This window comes from Ranitomeya variabilis, chromosome 1, assembly GCF_051348905.1.
Source record: "Ranitomeya variabilis isolate aRanVar5 chromosome 1, aRanVar5.hap1, whole genome shotgun sequence".
Taxonomy (NCBI): domain Eukaryota; kingdom Metazoa; phylum Chordata; class Amphibia; order Anura; family Dendrobatidae; genus Ranitomeya; species Ranitomeya variabilis.
Window position 1 is genome coordinate 492747680 of NC_135232.1, and position 18392 is coordinate 492766071.

The window sequence follows — 18392 nt, forward strand, 5'->3', positions numbered from 1 at the left end:
GGAGACTTTAGAAACCAAATAATATTAAAAAAACCAAAAAAATAAATAGCCTTTCTATGGCCCACTGAATGAGAGAGAGAGGTGGCACACCCAGGAGTCAAGACTGGCACACAAGCTGAAAGGGCAATATTACTCTCCCACTGTTTTTTTAAGTTTTTTTTTTATTATTTTCAGGGAGACTTTAGAAACCAAATAATATTAAAAAAACCAAAAAAATAAATAGCCTTTCTATGGCCCACTGAATGAGAGAGAGAGGTGGCACACCCAGGAGTCAAGACTGGCACACAAGCTGAAAGGGCAATATTACTCTCCCACTGTTTTTTTAAGTTTTTTTTTTTTTATTTTCAGGGAGACTTTAGAAACCAAATAATATTAAAAAAACCAAAAAAATAAATAGCCTTTCTATGGCCCACTGAATGAGAGAGAGAGGTGGCACACCCAGGAGTCAAGACTGGCACACAAGCTGAAAGGGCAATATTACTCTCCCACTGTTTTTTATGTATTTTTTGTTTTTTAAGGGAGACTTTAGAAACCCAATAATATTAAAAAAAAAAAAAAAAGGCTTTCTATGGCCCACAATTAGAGAGAGAGGTGGCACACCCAGGAGTCAAGACTGGCACACAAGCTGAAAGGGCAATATTACTCTCCCACTGTTTTTTTATGTATTTTTTGTTTTTTAAGGGAGACTTTAGAAACCAAATAATATTTAAAAAAAAACAAAAAAAAAAGGCTTTCTATGGCCCACAATTAGAGAGAGAGAGGTGGCACACCCAGGAGTCAAGACTGGCGCACAAGCTGAAAGGGCAATATTACTCTCCCACTGTTTTTTTAAGTTTTTTTTTTTTATTTTCAGGGAGACTTTAGAAACCAAATAATATTAAAAAAACCAAAAAAATAAATAGCCTTTCTATGGCCCACTGAATGAGAGAGAGAGGTGGCACACCCAGGAGTCAAGACTGGCACACAAGCTGAAAGGGCAATATTACTCTCCCACTGTTTTTTTATGTTTTTTTTTTTTCAGGGAGACTTTAGAAACCAAATAATATTAAAAAAACCAAAAAAATAAATAGCCTTTCTATGGCCCACTGAATGAGAGAGAGAGGTGGCACACCCAGGAGTCAAGACTGGCACACAAGCTGAAAGGGCAATATTACTCTCCCACTGTTTTTTTATGTATTTTAAGGGAGACTTTAGAAACCCAATAATATTAAAAAAAAAAAAAAAAAAAAAAAGGCTTTCTATGGCCCACTGAATGAGAGAGAGAGGTGGCACACCCAGGAGTCAAGACTGGCACACAAGCTGAAAGGGCAATATTACTCTCCCACTGTTTTTTTATGTATTTTTTGTTTTTTAAGGGAGACTTTAGAAACCCAATAATATTTAAAAAAAAAAAAAAAAAAAAGGCTTTCTATGGCCCACAATTAGAGAGAGAGGTGGCACACCCAGGAGACAAGACTGGCACACAAGCTGAAAGGGCAATATTACTCTCCCACTGTTTTTTTATTTATTTTTTTTTTTTCAGGGAGACTTTAGAAACCAAATAATAAGAAAATAAATAAATAAATAAATAGGCTTTCTATAGCCCACTGAATAAGAGATAGCACACACAGCAGTGGCACACAAGCCCTGACTGAGGCCAATATTTTTCTACCACTGATTGATGTAGTGTTTTTGTGTTGAGGTAGAATTTAGAACACAAATCACGGAAAAAATAAATAGGCTTTCTATGGCCCACTCAGTGAGAGATGGCACACACAGGGATGGCACTGTAGCAGAAATGCCAATCTTAATCTCCCACAAAAAAAAAAAAAAAAACAGGGACTGTCCTACAATTACTATCTCCCTGCAGTAATCTAAGCCAGGTATGGCAGGCAGCAATAGGAGTGGACTGATGCACAAATTAAATAAAAAGTGTGGACAAACAAAAAAGATAGCTGTGCAGAAAGGAAGGAACAAGAGGATATGTGCTTTGAAAAAAGCAGTTGGTTTCCACAGTGGCGTACACACAGCAATACAGCTATCACGGAGCCTTCTAGGGCAGCCCAATGAGCTACAGCGCTGAGGAAAAAAAAAAAAATAGCTTCCACTGTTCCTGCACACCGAAGGTGGTGTTGGACAGTGGAAATCGCTACAGCACAAGCGGTTTGGTGGTTAGTGGACCCTGCCTAACGCTCTCCCTGCTTCTGACGAAGCGGCAGCAACCTCTCCCTAAGCTCAGATCAGCAGCAGTAAGATGGCGGTCGGCGGGAACGCCCCTTTATAGCCCCTGTGACGCCGCAGACAGCAAGCCAATCACTGCAATGCCCTTCTCTAAGATGGTGGGGACCAGGATCTATGTCATCACGCTGCCCACACTCTGCGTTCACCTTCATTGGCTGAGAAATGGCGCTTTTCGCGTCATTGAAACGCGACTTTGGCGCGAAAGTCGCGTACCGCATGGCCGACAAGCACAGGGGTCGGATCGGGTTTCATGAGACGCCGACTTAGCCAAAAGTCGGCGACTTTTGAAAATGATCGACCCGTTTCGCTCAACCCTAGTCCCAAGTACTTTTTTCTGATGAAAGCAAATTTTGCTTGTCATTCGGAAATCAAGGTGCCAGAGTCTGGAGGAAGACTGGGGAGAAGGAAATGCCAAAATGCCTGAAGTCCAGTGTCATGTACCCACAGTCAGTGATGGTGTGGGGTGCCATGTCAGCTGCTGGTGTTGGTCCACTGTGTTTCATCAAGGGCAGGGTCAATGCAGCTAGCTATCAGGAGATTTTGGAGCACTTCATGCTTCCATCGGCTGAAATGCTTTATGGAGATGAAGATTTCATTTTTCAGCACGACCTGGCACCTGCTCACAGTGCCAAAAGCACTGGTAAATGGTTTACTGACCATGGTATTACTGTGCTCAATTGGCCTGCCAACTCTCCTGACCTGAACCCCATAGAGAATCTGTGGGATATTGTGAAGAGAAAGTTGAGAGACGCAAGACCCAACACTCTGGATGAGCTTAAGGCCGCTATTGAAGCATCCTGGGCCTCCATAACATCTCAGCAGTGTCACAGGCTGATTGCCTCCATGCCACGCCGCATTGAAGCAGTCATTTCTGCCAAAGGATTCCCGACAAAGTATTGAGTGCATAACTGAACATTATTATTTGATGGTTTTTTTGTTTGTTATTAAAAAACACTTTTATTTGATTGGACGGGTGAAATATGCTAATTTATTGAGACAGGTTTTTTGGGTTATCAGGAGTTGTAGGCGAAAATCATCAGTATTAAAACAATAAAAGACCTGACAAATTTCAGTTGGTGGATAATGAATCTATAATATATGAAAGTTTAATTGTAATCATTACATTATGGTAAATAATGAAATTTAACACTATATGCTAATTTTTTGAGAAGGACCTGTATATCTGGTGTACCATTATATGAGCTTGCCAATACCATTGTTTTATCATGAGTCATAATTAGTGTTGAGTAGTGTTGAGCGATACCTTCCGATACTTGAAAGTATCGGTATCGGATAGTATCGGCCGATACCCGAAAAATATCGGATATCGCCGATACCGATACCCGATACCAATACAAGTCAATGGGACACAAGTATAGGAAGCTATCCTGGATGGTTCCCAGGGTCTCAAGGAGAGGAAACTCTCCTTCAGGCCCTGGGATCCATATTCATGTAAAAAATAAAGAATTAAAATAAAAAATATGGATATACTCACCCGTCTGGCGGCCCCTGGACCTTACCGATTGTAACCGGCAGCCTCCGTTCCTAAGAATGAGGAGTTTAGGACCCTCGATGACGTCGCGGCTTGTGATTGGTCGCGTGCCGCTCATGTGACCACTCACGCGACCAATCACAAGCCGCGACGTCATCGAGCGTCCTAAACTCCTCAATGAGCCATACACTTCCGATTCCGATTTCCGATACCACAAAAATATCGGAACTCGGTATCCCGATACTTGCGGTATCAGAATGCTCAACACTAGTGTTGAGCGATACCTTCCAATATCGGAAAGTATCGGTATCGGATTGTATCAGCCGATACCGGCAAAATATCGGATCTCGCCGATACCGATACCCGATACCAATGCAAGTCAATGGGACCAAAATATCGGAATTAACCCCTTCCTGACATCGGACGTACTATCCCGTCGAGGTGGGGTGGGCCCGTATGACCACCGACGGGATAGTACGTCATCACCGATCAGCGGCGCTCACGGGGGGAGCGCGGCCGATCGCGGCCGGGTGTCAGCTGCATATCGCAGCTGACATCCGGCACTATGTGCCAGGAGCGGTCACGGACCGCCCCCGGCACATTAACCCCCGGCACACCGCGATCAAACATGATCGCAGTGTACCGGCGGTATAGGGAAGCATCGCGCAGGGAGGGGGCTCCCTGCGGGCTTCCCTGAGACCCCCGGAGCAACGCGATGTGATCGCGTTGCTGCGAGGGTCTCCTACCTCCTTCCTGGCTGCAGGTCCCAGATCCAAGATGGCCGCGGCATCCGGGTCCTGCAGGGAGGGAGGTGGCTTACCGAGTGCCTGCTCAGAGCAGACACTGGTAAGCCTGCACCGATGTAAGTGAGATCGGTGATCTGATAGAGTGCTGTGCACACTATCAGATCATCGATCTGTGATGTCCCCCCCTGGGACAAAGTAAAAAAGTGAAAAAAAAATTTTTTCCACATGTGTAAAAAAAATAAAAAAAATTCCTAAATAAATAATAAAAAAAATATATATATTATTCCCATAAATACATTTCTTTATCTAAATAAAAAAAAAAAACAATAAAAGTACACATATTTAGTATCGCCGCGTCCGTAACGACCCAACCTATAAAACTGTCCCACTAGTTAACCTCTTCAGTAAACACCGTAAGGAAAAAAAAAAAAAAACGAGGCAAAAAACAACGCTTTATTACCATACCGCCAAACAAAAAGTGGAATAACACGCGATCAAAAAGACTGATATAAATATCCATGGTACCGCTGAAAACGTCATCTTGTCCCGCAAAAAACAAGATGCCAAACAGCATCATCAGCAAAAAAATAAAAAAGTTATAGTCCTGAGAATAAAGCGATACCAAAATAATTATTTTTTCTATAAAATAGTTTTTATCGTATAAAAGCGCCAAAACATAAAAAATGATATAAATGAGATATCGCTGTAATCGTACTGACCCGTCGAATAAAACTGCTTTATCAATTTTACCAAACGTGGAACAGTATAAACGCCTCCCCCAAAAGAAATTCATGAATAGCAGGTTTTTGGTCATTCTGCCTCACAAAAATCGGAATAAAAAGTGATCAAAAATGGTCACGTGTCCGAAAATGTTACCAATAAAAACGTCAACTCGTCCCGCAAAAAACAAGACCTCACATGACTCTGTGGAGCAAAATGTGGAAAAATTCTAGGTCTCAAAATGTGGAGACGCAAAAACTTTTTTGCTATAAAAAGCGTCGCTGGTTTCACACTTGCGTTTTTGTCTGCAGCGTTTTTTGCACAAAAAAACGCATGCGTTTTTTCCCTATATTTAACATTGAAAACGCATGCGTTTTTTTGTACGGGTTTGGTCGCGTTTTCAAACGCATGCGTTTTTTTTCTGCATGCGTTCATTTTCAGAAATACAACCTGCAGTATTTTCTTGCGTTTTTAAGCACATGCGTTTGCGTTAAAAACGCATGCGTTTTTATCGAAAAAAAACAGAAAACACACTGAAAAGCCACCCACCACCATCAAGGTGATAAAGAGATCCAAACCCTAACCCTAACTCTACCCCTAACCTCACCCCTAACCGTTTAATGAACATTTTCTGACAGTCATATTGCCACGTATTTCAGTGCCACGTATTTCAGTGCCACGTATTTCAGTGCCACGTATCTCAGTGCCACGTATCACGTATTTCAGTGCCACGTGTTTCAGTGCCACGTATTTAAGTGCCACGTATCACGTATTTCAGTGCCACATATTTTAGTGCCACTTATTTCAGTTGCACGTATTTCAGTTGCACGTATTTCAGTTGCACGTATTTCAGTTGCACGTATTTCAGTGCCACGTATTTCAGTGGCACATACAGTGGGGCAAAAAAGTATTTAGTCAGTCAGCAATAGTGCAAGTTCCACCACTTAAAAAGATGAGAGGCGTCTGTAATTTACATCATAGGTAGACCTCAACTATGGGAGACAAACTGAGAAAAAAAAATCCAGAAAATCACATTGTCTGTTTTTTTTATCATTTTATTTGCATTTTATGGTGGAAAATAAGTATTTGGTCAGAAACAAAATTTCATCTCAATACTTTGTAATATATCCTTTGTTGGCAATGACAGAGGTCAAACGTTTTCTGTAAGTCTTCACAAGGTTGCCACACACTGTTGTTGGTATGTTGGCCCATTCCTCCATGCAGATCTCTTCTAGAGCAGTGATGTTTTTGGCTTTTCGCTTGGCAACACGGACTTTCAACTCCCTCCAAAGGTTTTCTATAGGGTTGAGATCTGGAGACTGGCTAGGCCACTCCAGGACCTTGAAATGCTTCTTACGAAGCCACTCCTTCGTTGCCCTGGTGGTGTGCTTTGGATCATTGTCATGTTGAAAGACCCAGCCACGTTTCATCTTCAATGCCCTTGCTGATGGAAGGAGGTTTGCACTCAAAATCTCATGATACATGGCCCCATTCATTCTTTCATGTACCCGGATCAGTCGTCCTGGCCCCTTTGCAGAGAAACAGCCCCAAAGCATGATGTTTCCACCACCATGCTTTACAGTAGGTATGGTGTTTGATGGATGCAACTCCATATTCTTTTTCCTCCAAACACGACAAGTTGTGTTTCTACCAAACAGTTCCAGTTTGGTTTCATCAGACCATAGGACATTCTCCCAAAACTCCTCTGGATCATCCAAATGCTCTCTAGCAAACTTCAGACGGGCACGGACATGTACTGGCTTAAGCAGTGGGACACGTCTGGCACTGCAGGATCTGAGTCCATGGTGGCGTAGTGTGTTACTTATGGTAGGCCTTGTTACATTGGTCCCAGCTCTCTGCAGTTCATTCACTAGGTCCCCCCGCGTGGTTCTGGGATTTTTGCTCACCGTTCTTGTGATCATTCTGACCCCACGGGGTGGGATTTTGCGTGGAGCCCCAGATCGAGGGAGATTATCAGTGGTCTTGAATGTCTTCCATTTTCTAATTATTGCTCCCACTGTTGATTTCTTCACTCCAAGCTGGTTGGCTATTGCAGATTCAGTCTTCCCAGCCTGGTGCAGGGCTACAATTTTGTTTCTGGAGTCCTTTGACAGCTCTTTGGTCTTCACCATAGTGGAGTTTGGAGTCAGACTGTTTGAGGGTGTGCACAGGTGTCTTTTTATACTGATAACAAGTTTAAACAGGTGCCATTACTACAGGTAATAAGTGGAGGAAAGAGGAGACTCTTAAAGAAGAAGTTACAGGTCTGTGAGAGCCAGAAATCTTGATTGTTTGTTTCTGACCAAATACTTATTTTCCACCATAATATGCAAATAAAATGATAAAAAACAGACAATGTGATTTTCTGGATTTTTTTTTCTCAGTTTGTCTCCCATAGTTGAGGTCTACCTATGATGTAAATTACAGACGCCTCTCATCTTTTTAAGTGGTGGAACTTGCACTATTGCTGACTGACTAAATACTTTTTTGCCCCACTGTATTTCAGTGCCACGTATTTCAGTGCCACGTATCACGTATTTCAGTGCCACGTATTTCAGTGCCACGTATTTAAGTGCCACGTATCATGTATTTCAGTGCCACGTGTTTCAGTGCCACGTATTTAAGTGCCACGTATCACGTATTTCAGTGCCACGTATCACATATATCAGTGCCACGTATTTAAGTGCCACGTATTTCAGTTGCACGTATTTCAGTTGCACGTATTTCAGTGCCATGTATTTCAGTGCCACGTATCACGTATTTCAGTGCCACGTGTTTCAGTGCCACGTATTTAAGTGCCACGTATCACGTATTTCAGTGCCACGTATTTCAGTGCCACGTATTTCAGTGCCACGTATTTCAGTGCCACGTATTTCAGTGCCACGTATTTCAGTCACGTTTAGGGTTAGGGGTAGGGTTAGGGTTAGGGCTAGGGTTGGAGGTAAAGTTAAGGTTAGGGTTGGGGCTAAAGATATGGTTGGGGCTAAAGTTAGGGTTTGGATTACATTTACGGTTTGGATTAGGGTTGGGATTAGAATTATGGGTGTGTCAGGGCTAGGGGTGTGGTTAGGGTTACCGTTGGGATTAGGGTTAGGGGTGTGCTTGGATTAGGGTTTCAGGTAGAATTGGGGAGTTTCCACTGTCCAGGCACATCAGGGGCTCTCCAAGCGCGACATGGCGTCCAATCTCAATTCCAGCCAATTCTGCGTTGAAAAAGTAAATCAGTGCTCCTTCCCTTCCGAGCTCTCCCGTGCGCCCAAAAAGGGGTTTACCCCAACATATGTGTTATCAGCGTACTTGGGACAAATTGAACAACAACTTCTGGGGTCCAAGTTCTCTTGTTATCCTTAGGAAAATAAAAATTTGGGGGGCTAAAAATTATTTTTGTGGGAAAAAAAAGATGTTTTATTTTCACGGCTCTGCGTTATAAACTGTAGTGAAACACTTGGGGGTTCAAAGTTCTCACAACACATCTAGATAAGTACCTTGGGAGGTCTAGTTTCCAATATGGGGTCACTTGTGGGGGGTTTGTACTGTTTGGGTACATCAGGGGCTCTGCAAATGCAACGTGACGCCTGCAGACCAATCCATTTAAGGCTGCATTCCAAATGGCGCTCCTTCCCTTCCGAGCTCTGTCATGCACCCAAACAGTGGTTCCCCCCCACATATGGGGTATCAGCGTACTCAGGACAAATTGGACAACAACTTTTGAGGTCTAATTTATCCTGTTACTCTTGTGAAAATACAAAACTGGGGGCTAAAAAATCATTTTTGTGAAAAAAAAAAGAATTTTTATTTTCACGGCTTTGCGCTATAAACTTTAGTGAAACACTTGGGGGTTCAAAGTTCTCAAAACACATCTAGATAAGTTCCTTGGGAGGTCTAGTTTCCAATATGGGGTCACTTGTGGGGGGTTTGTACTGTTTGGGTACATCAGGGGCTCTGCAAATGCAACGTGACGGCTGCTGACCAATACATTTAAGTCTGCATTCCAAATGGCGCTCCTTCCCTTCCGAGCTCTGTCATGCGTCCAAACAGTGGTTCCCCCCCACATATGGGGTATCAGCGTACTCAGGACAAATTGGAAAACAAATTTTGGGGTCCAATTTATTCTGTTACCGTTGTAAAAATACAAAGCTGGGGGCTAAAAAATCATTTTTGAGAAAAAAAAAATATATATTTTCACGGCTCTGCGTTATAATCTGTAGTGAAACACTTGGGGGTTCAAAGCTCTCAAAACACATCTAGATAAGTTCCTTAGGGGGTCTACTTTCCAAAATGGTGTCACTTGTGGGGGGTTTCAATGTTTAGGCACATCAGGGGCTCTCCAAACGCAACATGGTGTCCCATCTCAATTCCAGTCAAATTTGCATTGAAAAGTCAAATGGCGCTCCTTCCCTTCCAAGCTCTGCCATGCGCCCAAACAATGGTTTACACCCACATATGGGGTATCAGCGTACTCAGGACAAATTGCACAACATTTTTTGGGGTCCAATTTCTTCTCTTACCCTTGGGAAAATTAAAAATTGGGGGTGAAAAGATCATTTTTGTGAAAAAATATGATTTTTTATTTTTACGGCTCTGCATTATAAACTTCTGTGAAGCACTTGGTGGGTCAAAGTGCTCACCACACATCTAGATAAGTTCCTTAGGGGGTCTACTTTCCAAAATGGTGTCACTTGTAGGGAGTTTCAATGTTTAGGCATATCAGGGGCTCTCCAAACGCAACATGGTGTCCCATCTCAATTCCAGTCAATTTTGCATTGAAAAGTCAAATGGCGCTCCTTCCCTTCCAAGCTCTGCCATGCGCCCAAACAATGGTTTACACTCACATATGGGGTATCAGAGTACTCAGGACAAATTGCACAACATTTTTTGGGGTCCAATTTCTTCTCTTACCCTTGGGAAAATTAAAAATTGGGGGTGAAAAGATCATTTTTGTGAAAAAATATGATTTTTTATTTTTACGGCTCTGCATTATAAACTTCTGTGAAGCACTTGGTGGGTCAAAGCGCTCACCACACATCTAGATAAGTTCCTTAGGGGGTCTACTTTCCAAAATGGTGTCACTTGTAGGGGGTTTCAATGTTTAGGCACATCAGGGGCTCTCCAAACGCAACATGGCGTCCCATCTCAATTCCAGTCAATTTTGCATTGAAAAGTCAAATGGCGCTCCTTCCCTTCCAAGCTCTGCCATGCGCCCAAACAATGGTTTACACCCACATATGGGGTATCAGCGTACTCAGGACAAATTGCACAACATTTTTTGGGGTCCAATTTCTTCTCTTACCCTTGGGAAAATAAAAAATTGGGGGCGAAAAGATCATTTTTGTGAAAAAATATGATTTTTTTTTTTACTGCTCTGCATTATAAACTTCTGTGAAGCACTTGGTGGGTCAAAGTGCTCACCACACATCAAGATAAGTTCCTTAGGGGGTCTACTTTCCAAAATGGTGTCACTTGTAGGGGGTTTCAGTGTTTAGGCACATCAGGGGCTCTCCAAACGCAACATGGCGTCCCATCTCAATTCCAGTCAATTTTGCATTGAAAAGTCAAATGGCGCTCCTTTCCTTCAGAGCTCTGCCATGCGCCCAAACAGTGGTTTACCCCCACATATGGGGTATCAGCGTACTCAGGACAAATTGTACAACAACTTTGGGGGTCCATTTTCTCCTGTTACCCTTGGTAAAATAAAACAAATTGGAGCTGAAATAAATTTTGTGTGAAAAAAAGTTAAATGTTCATTTTTATTTAAACATTCCAAAAATTCATGTGAAACACCTGAAGGGTTAATAAACTTCTTGAATGTGGTTTTGAGCACCTTGAGGGGTGCAGTTTTTAGAATGGTGTCATACTTGGGTATTTTCTATCATATAGACCCCTCAAAATGACTTCAAATGAGATGTGGTCCCTAAAAAAAAATGGTGTTGTAAAAATGAGAAATTGCTGGTCAACTTTTAACCCTTATAACTCCGTCACAAAGAAAAATTTTGGTTCCAAAGTTGTACTGATGTAAAGTAGACATGTGGGAAATGCTACTTATTAAGTATTTTGCGTGACATATGTCTGTGATTTAAGGGCATAAAAATTCAAAGTTGGAAAATTGCGAAATTTTCAAAATTTTCGCCAAATTTCCATTTTTTTCACAAATAAACGCAAGTTATATCGAATAAATTTTACCACTAACATGAAGTACAATATGTCACGAGAAAACAATGTCAGAATCGCCAAGACCCGTCAAAGTGTTCCAGAGTTATAGCCTCATAAAGGGACAGTGGTCAGAATTGTAAAAATTGGCCCGGTCATTAACGTGCAAACCACCCTTGGGGGTGAAGGGGTTAAAATAAACTCTTTCTTTCCTTGTAGGTTCATCCTACATGAAGGAAAACAACTAAGATTAATGTAGGATGTATTGGGGGAGGTGGCGGAGACATTTAAGGCATAGCGGTTTAGTCCAATCAAATAGAATAGCAGGAATTTTATTTAATTTTTTTAAGACATTCAGATTTACCAAGATATTGACTATGTGAATATTTTTTTTTAATTTTGTCAGATATTGATGTTTCACTACTTCCACGCCCTTCTCCTTTTTTTTTTACTTCTCCCACAGTTTCTTCTTCATCATCCTCAGCAGCAGCATCTTTGACATCAACTTCCTCTTCACCTTATTCATCTTCTTCATCTGCTACCTATTTTTTTTTGTTACATTCTTCATATTCCTTTTTTTCAACTATTATTCTTCTTCATATTCTACTTCATCATATTTCTATTTGTGACAGGCATTCCTGTAGTTATATATGAAAGTTTGAAGATTACACCTTCCGTTCTGCCTGTCACAAAAGAGTTACAACAGTATTTGTCCGCGTTCAGTTTGGCCTGCAGCAGCAGGCTTTATCCAGGGGCACCACGAGGAGGAACGGACTCACCCCCATACACTGCTTATAATTTAGATAATATCTTTTGCTCTGATGTTTAGTGTTATGCTTAATGTTCTTCTGCTCCTTGTTCTGCAGCCTCTTGTTCTTCTGCTTCTCGGTCTTCCATGTCGTCGTCTCCAGGGTCGTCGTCTCCGGGGTCATCGTCGTCGTCATCGTCATCGGGGTGGTCTTCAGGGTCATCGTCTTCAGGGTCGTCGTCATCTCAGTGGTTGTCGTCTCTGGTGTCGTCGTCATCTTAGGGGTGGTCTTCCGGGTCGTCGTCTTTAGGGTCTTGAACTTGGAAATGTAGCAGAAGGTACAAGAAGGCTGAGAAAATGCCGAGAACCAGCTGATGGAACTGGAACTCGGATGGCTACCCGAAGGTCCAAGAGCCAATGGAACTACCAAGGACCAGCTGACGTTACTGGAACCCGGTTACTAAGCAGGAGGTACCCGTGCCTGAAAGCACTACCAAGGACCACCTGATGTTGGTGGAACTCGGATACCCAGAAGGAGGCACCTAAGCCAAAGGCTCTGCCCGGAACCAGCTGACGGTACTGGAACCAGGATGGGGAGCAGAAGGTATAAGAGCAAAAGACACTGCCGAGAACCAGCTGACGGTACTGGAACCCAGATGGGTAGCCGAAGGTCCAAGAGCCAATGGAACTACCGAGGACCAGCTGACGTTACTGGAACCCGGTTACGAAGCAGGAGGTACCCATGCCTGAAAGCATTACCAAGGACCACCCGACGTTGGTGGAATTCGGATACCCAGAAGGAGGCACCTAAGCCAAAGGCTCTGCCCGGAACCAGCTGACGGTACTGGAACCAGGATGGGTAGCCGAAGGTCCAAGAGCCAATGGAACTACCGAGGACCAGCTGACGTTACTGGAACCCGGTTACGAAGCAGGAGGTACCCGTGCCTGAAAGCACTACCAAGGACCACCCGACGTTGGTGGAATTCAGATACCCAGAAGGAGGCACCTAAGCCAAAGGCTCTGTCCGGAACCAGCTGACGGTACTGGAACCAGGATGGGGACCTATTCAAGATTGTCTTCCTAGAGCCCCAACTAGCAGTGTTGGAGCAAAGGGTCAGCAGGGGGAGCAGAGTGTAGGCCGAAGCCTGCACTGGAGGCATTTGGAGGTCTGTTGTGTCTGAGTGGCATTTGCAGGACACGATGCCGGCTACACAGCAGGGGAACAGCTGGCGTTGCTGAACCCCACTGACACATTGGCTGGTGTTTTTCTCTGTGCAGCCAGCACTTCCGAGCACCAACTGGCAGTGTTAGAGCCCAGGGTCAGTAATGCTGCACATGTAAAAGGTTGCTCTTTTAATTTTGTTCCTTGCACACGCTGAATGAAACACGTATAAAATTTAGCCCCTTATACAGTCAAACTGTCTTGGAGGCGGGACTTTCCTTCTTAATGAGATGCAGCACAGCTGTCAAAAATACCACCTTGGTGCTGGGCGCAGCCTCCTGAGCGCGGTTTTTTGCTGTACAGGAGTCTGCACTGTTGTGTTATCCCATGGCCATGCACTGTTAGCGCTGCCCGTCTTCTGACATCATTTGATGTTGGCTGGTGCGGTTCGCGATGCCCATGAATCCCAGCCCCGCAGTATCTTTTCATTTATTCACACTGCGGGGCTGGGATTCATGGCCTTGCGCAGTAAATATGTTCACCTCTCACTCATGTCCTTACACCTGCTTCAGACTGTGTGGTGTCAGCTGATCCCTTATCGCATGCCACGGCCATGAAGCCGCACAGTCTGAAGAAGGCGGAAGGAGATGAGTGACAGGCGAAGATATGCACTGCTCATGCCCATCAATCACACCCTCGCAGTCAAAATAAATAAGACACCGAGGGGCGTTGTGTCGGGCAGGGCAGCCTCACAGGCGCAGCCAGCCCGCCAACCAATGATGTCAGAAGACGGGCAATGCTACCAAGGGGGTTGCTGCGTGTCATTACAAAGGAAAGTCACACCTCAGGGACGGTTTAATGGTATCAGGGGACACATTTTATACGTGTTGAGTTCGACGTGTGCAAGAAGAATAACTTAATGAGCCACCTTGTACAAATGCAGCATTACTGCTGTACAAGGTGGCTGTTATACATACAAACGCCTGGGGGGGGACAGGTTCCCTTCAATTTCAGTTGTTGTGTCTGCGTGGCGTTTGCAGGACACGATGCCGGCTACACAGCAGGGGAACAGCTGGCGTTATTGAACCCCACTGACACATTGGCTGGTGTTTTTCTCTGTGCAGCCAGCACTTCCGGGCACCAACTGGCGGTGTTAGAGCCCAGGGACAGCAGGAGGAGGAGAGGGAGCAGAGTGTAGGCCAAAGCCTGCACTGGAGGCAGTTTTAGGTCTGTTGTTTCTGTGTGGCGTTTGCAGGACACGATGCCGGCTACACAGCAGGGGAACAGCCGGCGTTGCTGCACCCCACTGACACATTGGCGGGTGTTTTTCTCTGTGCAGCCAGCACTTCCGGGCACCAACTGGCGGTGTTAGAGCCCAGGGTCAGCAGGAGGAGCAGAGGAGCAGAGTGTAGGCCGAAGCCTGCACTGGCGGCAGCTTTGTGTCTGCGTGGCGTTTGCAGGACACGTTGCCGGCTACACAGCACGGCCCCACAGGCGCAGCCAGCCTGACACCAAATGATGTCAGAAGACGGGCAGCGCTAAGTGTGCCTGGCCAAGGGATAACATAACAGCGCAGGCTCCGGGACAGAATCAAACAACGCTGGGGAGGCGGCGCACGGCACCAAGGGGGTAGGAATGACGGCTGTGCTGCGTCACATTACGAAGGAAAGTCCCACCTCCGGGACGGTTTTACGGTATCAGTGGATACATTTTATAAGTGTTAAGTTCTGCGTGTGCAAGGAGCTAAACTAAAAGAGCTACCTTTTCCTTGTGCAGCATTACTGCTGCTTAAGGTGGCTCTTTCAGTTACAAACGCCTGGGGGGGACAGGTTCCCTTAAATTTCAGTTGTTGTGTCAGCGTTGCGGTCGCAGGACACATTGCCGGCTACACTGCTGGGGATCAGCTGACGTTACTGAAACCCAATAACACTGGGTCGTATGTTTTGACTGTGCAGCCTGCACTTCTGAGCCTAAACTGGCAGTTTTGGAGCCCAGGAATTACAGTTCAGGTGGTAGAAAGATGAACACAACAGGAGACCTGGATACTGTAGACAGTCACCCAATTATTTAATCAGGAAGAGGAGTGACAAATTCCTGCGAGATCCAGGCCTGCTTCTGTAGCGCCCCCACTGCCGCAGGGCCGAGGGGTACCCGGTACCGGGCCTCTGAGTCTCTGCTCTGGGGTTGTCACGGTGGCTAGGCCCGGTCCGTGACCCTGCTGAGGGGCGTACAGTGATAGGTATGATGAATGGTGGTGGTGGCGCAAGGAAATAACGAGGACACCAGGTTGCAGTCTCTTTACCTCTTTACTGAAGATCTCTGCGTCCACAGTCCGGAGTCCAGATCCCCAGGCTGCGCAAGTCCGGCCGGTCCAATGGCACCTCCAGAGTTCCCTTAACAGGTGGAAATCTGTGCCTTCCTTCTAGCGCTAGGTGTTGCGGTCCTTCCCTGCTGTGCTTATGGAAAGTCCCCACAACTGTTGTGTCTGTTTCTTAAGTTCCCTCACAACTCGATTAGATGATGTTCTGCTAACATGATGGGGGATGGTAGGATGGAGCTGCAGGACAGTGTGGCAGTTAGCTGGGTGACAGACAGAAGGCGGGGTAGAGGGAAGAGTGCCAGGGAGGCTAGTCCTGATCTGGCACACCCCAATAAGTTTGCTAAGTTGGCAGATGAGGGGGGTGCCAGTACAGGGGTAGCACTGCTGCAGCCAGGCATGTCCTCTGAAAGCCGGAGGAGTGACTGCTCCAGTAAGGAGGGAAATAGGAGAGCAGGGCAGGCCAGACAGGTGCTGGTAGTGGGGGACTCAATTATTAGGGGAACAGATAGGGCAATCTGTCACAAAGACAGGGATCGTCGGACGGTGTGCTGCCTACCTGGCGCTCGAGTCCGACACATCGCTGATCGGGTTGACAGGTTATTGGGAGGGGCTGGTGAGGACCCAGCGGTCATGGTGCACATTGGCACAAATGACAAAGTTAGAGGTAGGTGGAAGGTCCTTAAAGATGATTTCAGGGAATTAGGCTGCAAGCTGAAAGCAAGGACCTCCAACGTGGTATTTTCCGAAATACTGCCTGTACCACGTGCCACACCAGAGAGGCAACGGGAGATTAGGGAGGTTAATAAGTGGCTCAAGAATTGGTGTAGGAAGGAGGGGTTTGGGTTCCTGCAGAACTGGGCCGACTTCTCAGTGGGCTACAGGCTCTATGCTAGGGACGGGCTGCACCTCAATGGGGAAGGTGCAGCTGTGCTGGGGGAGAAAATGGTTAGAAGGTTGGAGGAGTGTTTAAACTAGGGATTGGGGGGGGAGGGTATTCATTTTATAGGAGGGGAAGATAGTGCAGATAGAGAGCTGGGCACAAATAAGGAAGTTGGGGGTGGCGGTGGCATGGGGGGTGGGGTTAGAACAGTTAATAATTTAAGAAAGAATAGAGGTACAGAGAGTAACATCAAGTGCATGTATACTAATGCCAGAAGCCTCGCCAACAAAATGGATGAATTAGAACTAATGTTGTTGGAACATAATTATGATATGGTGGGGATATCTGAGACGTGGCTGGATGAGAGCCATGACTGGGCTGTTAACTTGCAGGGCTATAGCCTGTTCAGAAATGACCGTACAGATAAGCGAGGGGGAGGGGTGTGTCTGTATGTAAAATCTTCCTTAAAACCCATCCTGCGTGATAATATAGGTGAATTTAATGAAAATGTGGAGTCCCTGTGGGTGGAGATAAGGGGAGGGGGACAAAATAATAAATTACTGATAGGGGTTTGTTATAAATCTCCAAAAATAATGGAAGCAATGGAGAATATCCTCGTAAAGCAAATAGATGAAGCTGCGACTCAAGGAGAAGTCATTATTATGGGGGACTTCAACTACCCTGAAATAGATTGGGGAACAGAAACCTGCAGTTCCAGCAAAGGTAATCGGTTTTTGACAACTATGAGAGACAATTACCTTTCACAGCTGGTTCAGGACCCAACAAGGAGGGGGGCACTGCTAGACCTAATATTAACCAACAGGCCAGACCGCATATCAAATATAAGGGTTGGGGGTCACTTGGGGAATAGTGATCATAAAATAAAATAATAAGTTTTCATGTAACCTTTAATAAGATGGGTAGTAGGGGGGTGACAAGGACACTAAACTTCAGGAGGGCAAATTTCCCACGGATGAGAGAGGATCTTGGTGCAATTAACTGGGACGATATCCTGAGACACAAAAATACACAAAGAAAATGGGAGACGTTTATTAGCATCCTGGATAGGACCTGTGCACAGTATATACCGTATGGGAATAAACATACTAGAAATAGGAGGAAACCAATATGGCTAAATAGAGCTGTTAGGGGCGCAATAAGGGACAAAAAGAAAGCATTTAGAGAATTAAAGGAAGTAGGTAGTGATGAGGCATTAAATAAATACAGAAAATTAAATAAATTCTGTAAAAAGCAAATCAAGGCAGCAAAGATTGAGACAGAGAGACTCATTGCCAGAGAGAGTAAAAATAATCCCAAAATATTCTTTAACTATATAAATAGTAAGAAACTAAAAAATGACAGTGTTGGCCCCCTTAAAAATAGTCTGGGTGAAATGGTGGATGAGGATGAGGAAAAAGCCAATATGCTAAATGACTTTTTTTCATCAGTATTTACAAAAGAAAATCCCATGGCAGACAAAATGACTAGTGATAAAAATTCCCCATTAAATGTCACCTGATTAACCCAGCAGGAAGTACAGCGGCGTCTAAAAATCACTAAAATTTACAAATCTCCGGGCCCGGATGGGATACACCCCCGAGTACTGCAGGAACTAAGTACAGTCATTGATAGACCATTATTTTTAATCTTTAAAGACTCCATAATAACAGGGTCTGTACCACAGGACTGGCGTATAGCAAATGTGGTGCCAATATTCAAAAAAGGGGCAAAAACTGAACTCGGTAATTATAGGCCAGTAAGTTTAACCTCTACTGTGGGTAAAATCCTGGAGGGCATTCTAAGGGATACTATACTGGAGTATCTGAAGAGGAATAACCTCATGACCCAGTATCAGCACGGGTTTACTAGGGACCGCTCATGTCAGACTAATTTGATCAGCTTCTATGAAGAGGTAAGTTCCGGACTGGACCAAGGGAACCCAGTGGACGTAGTGTAT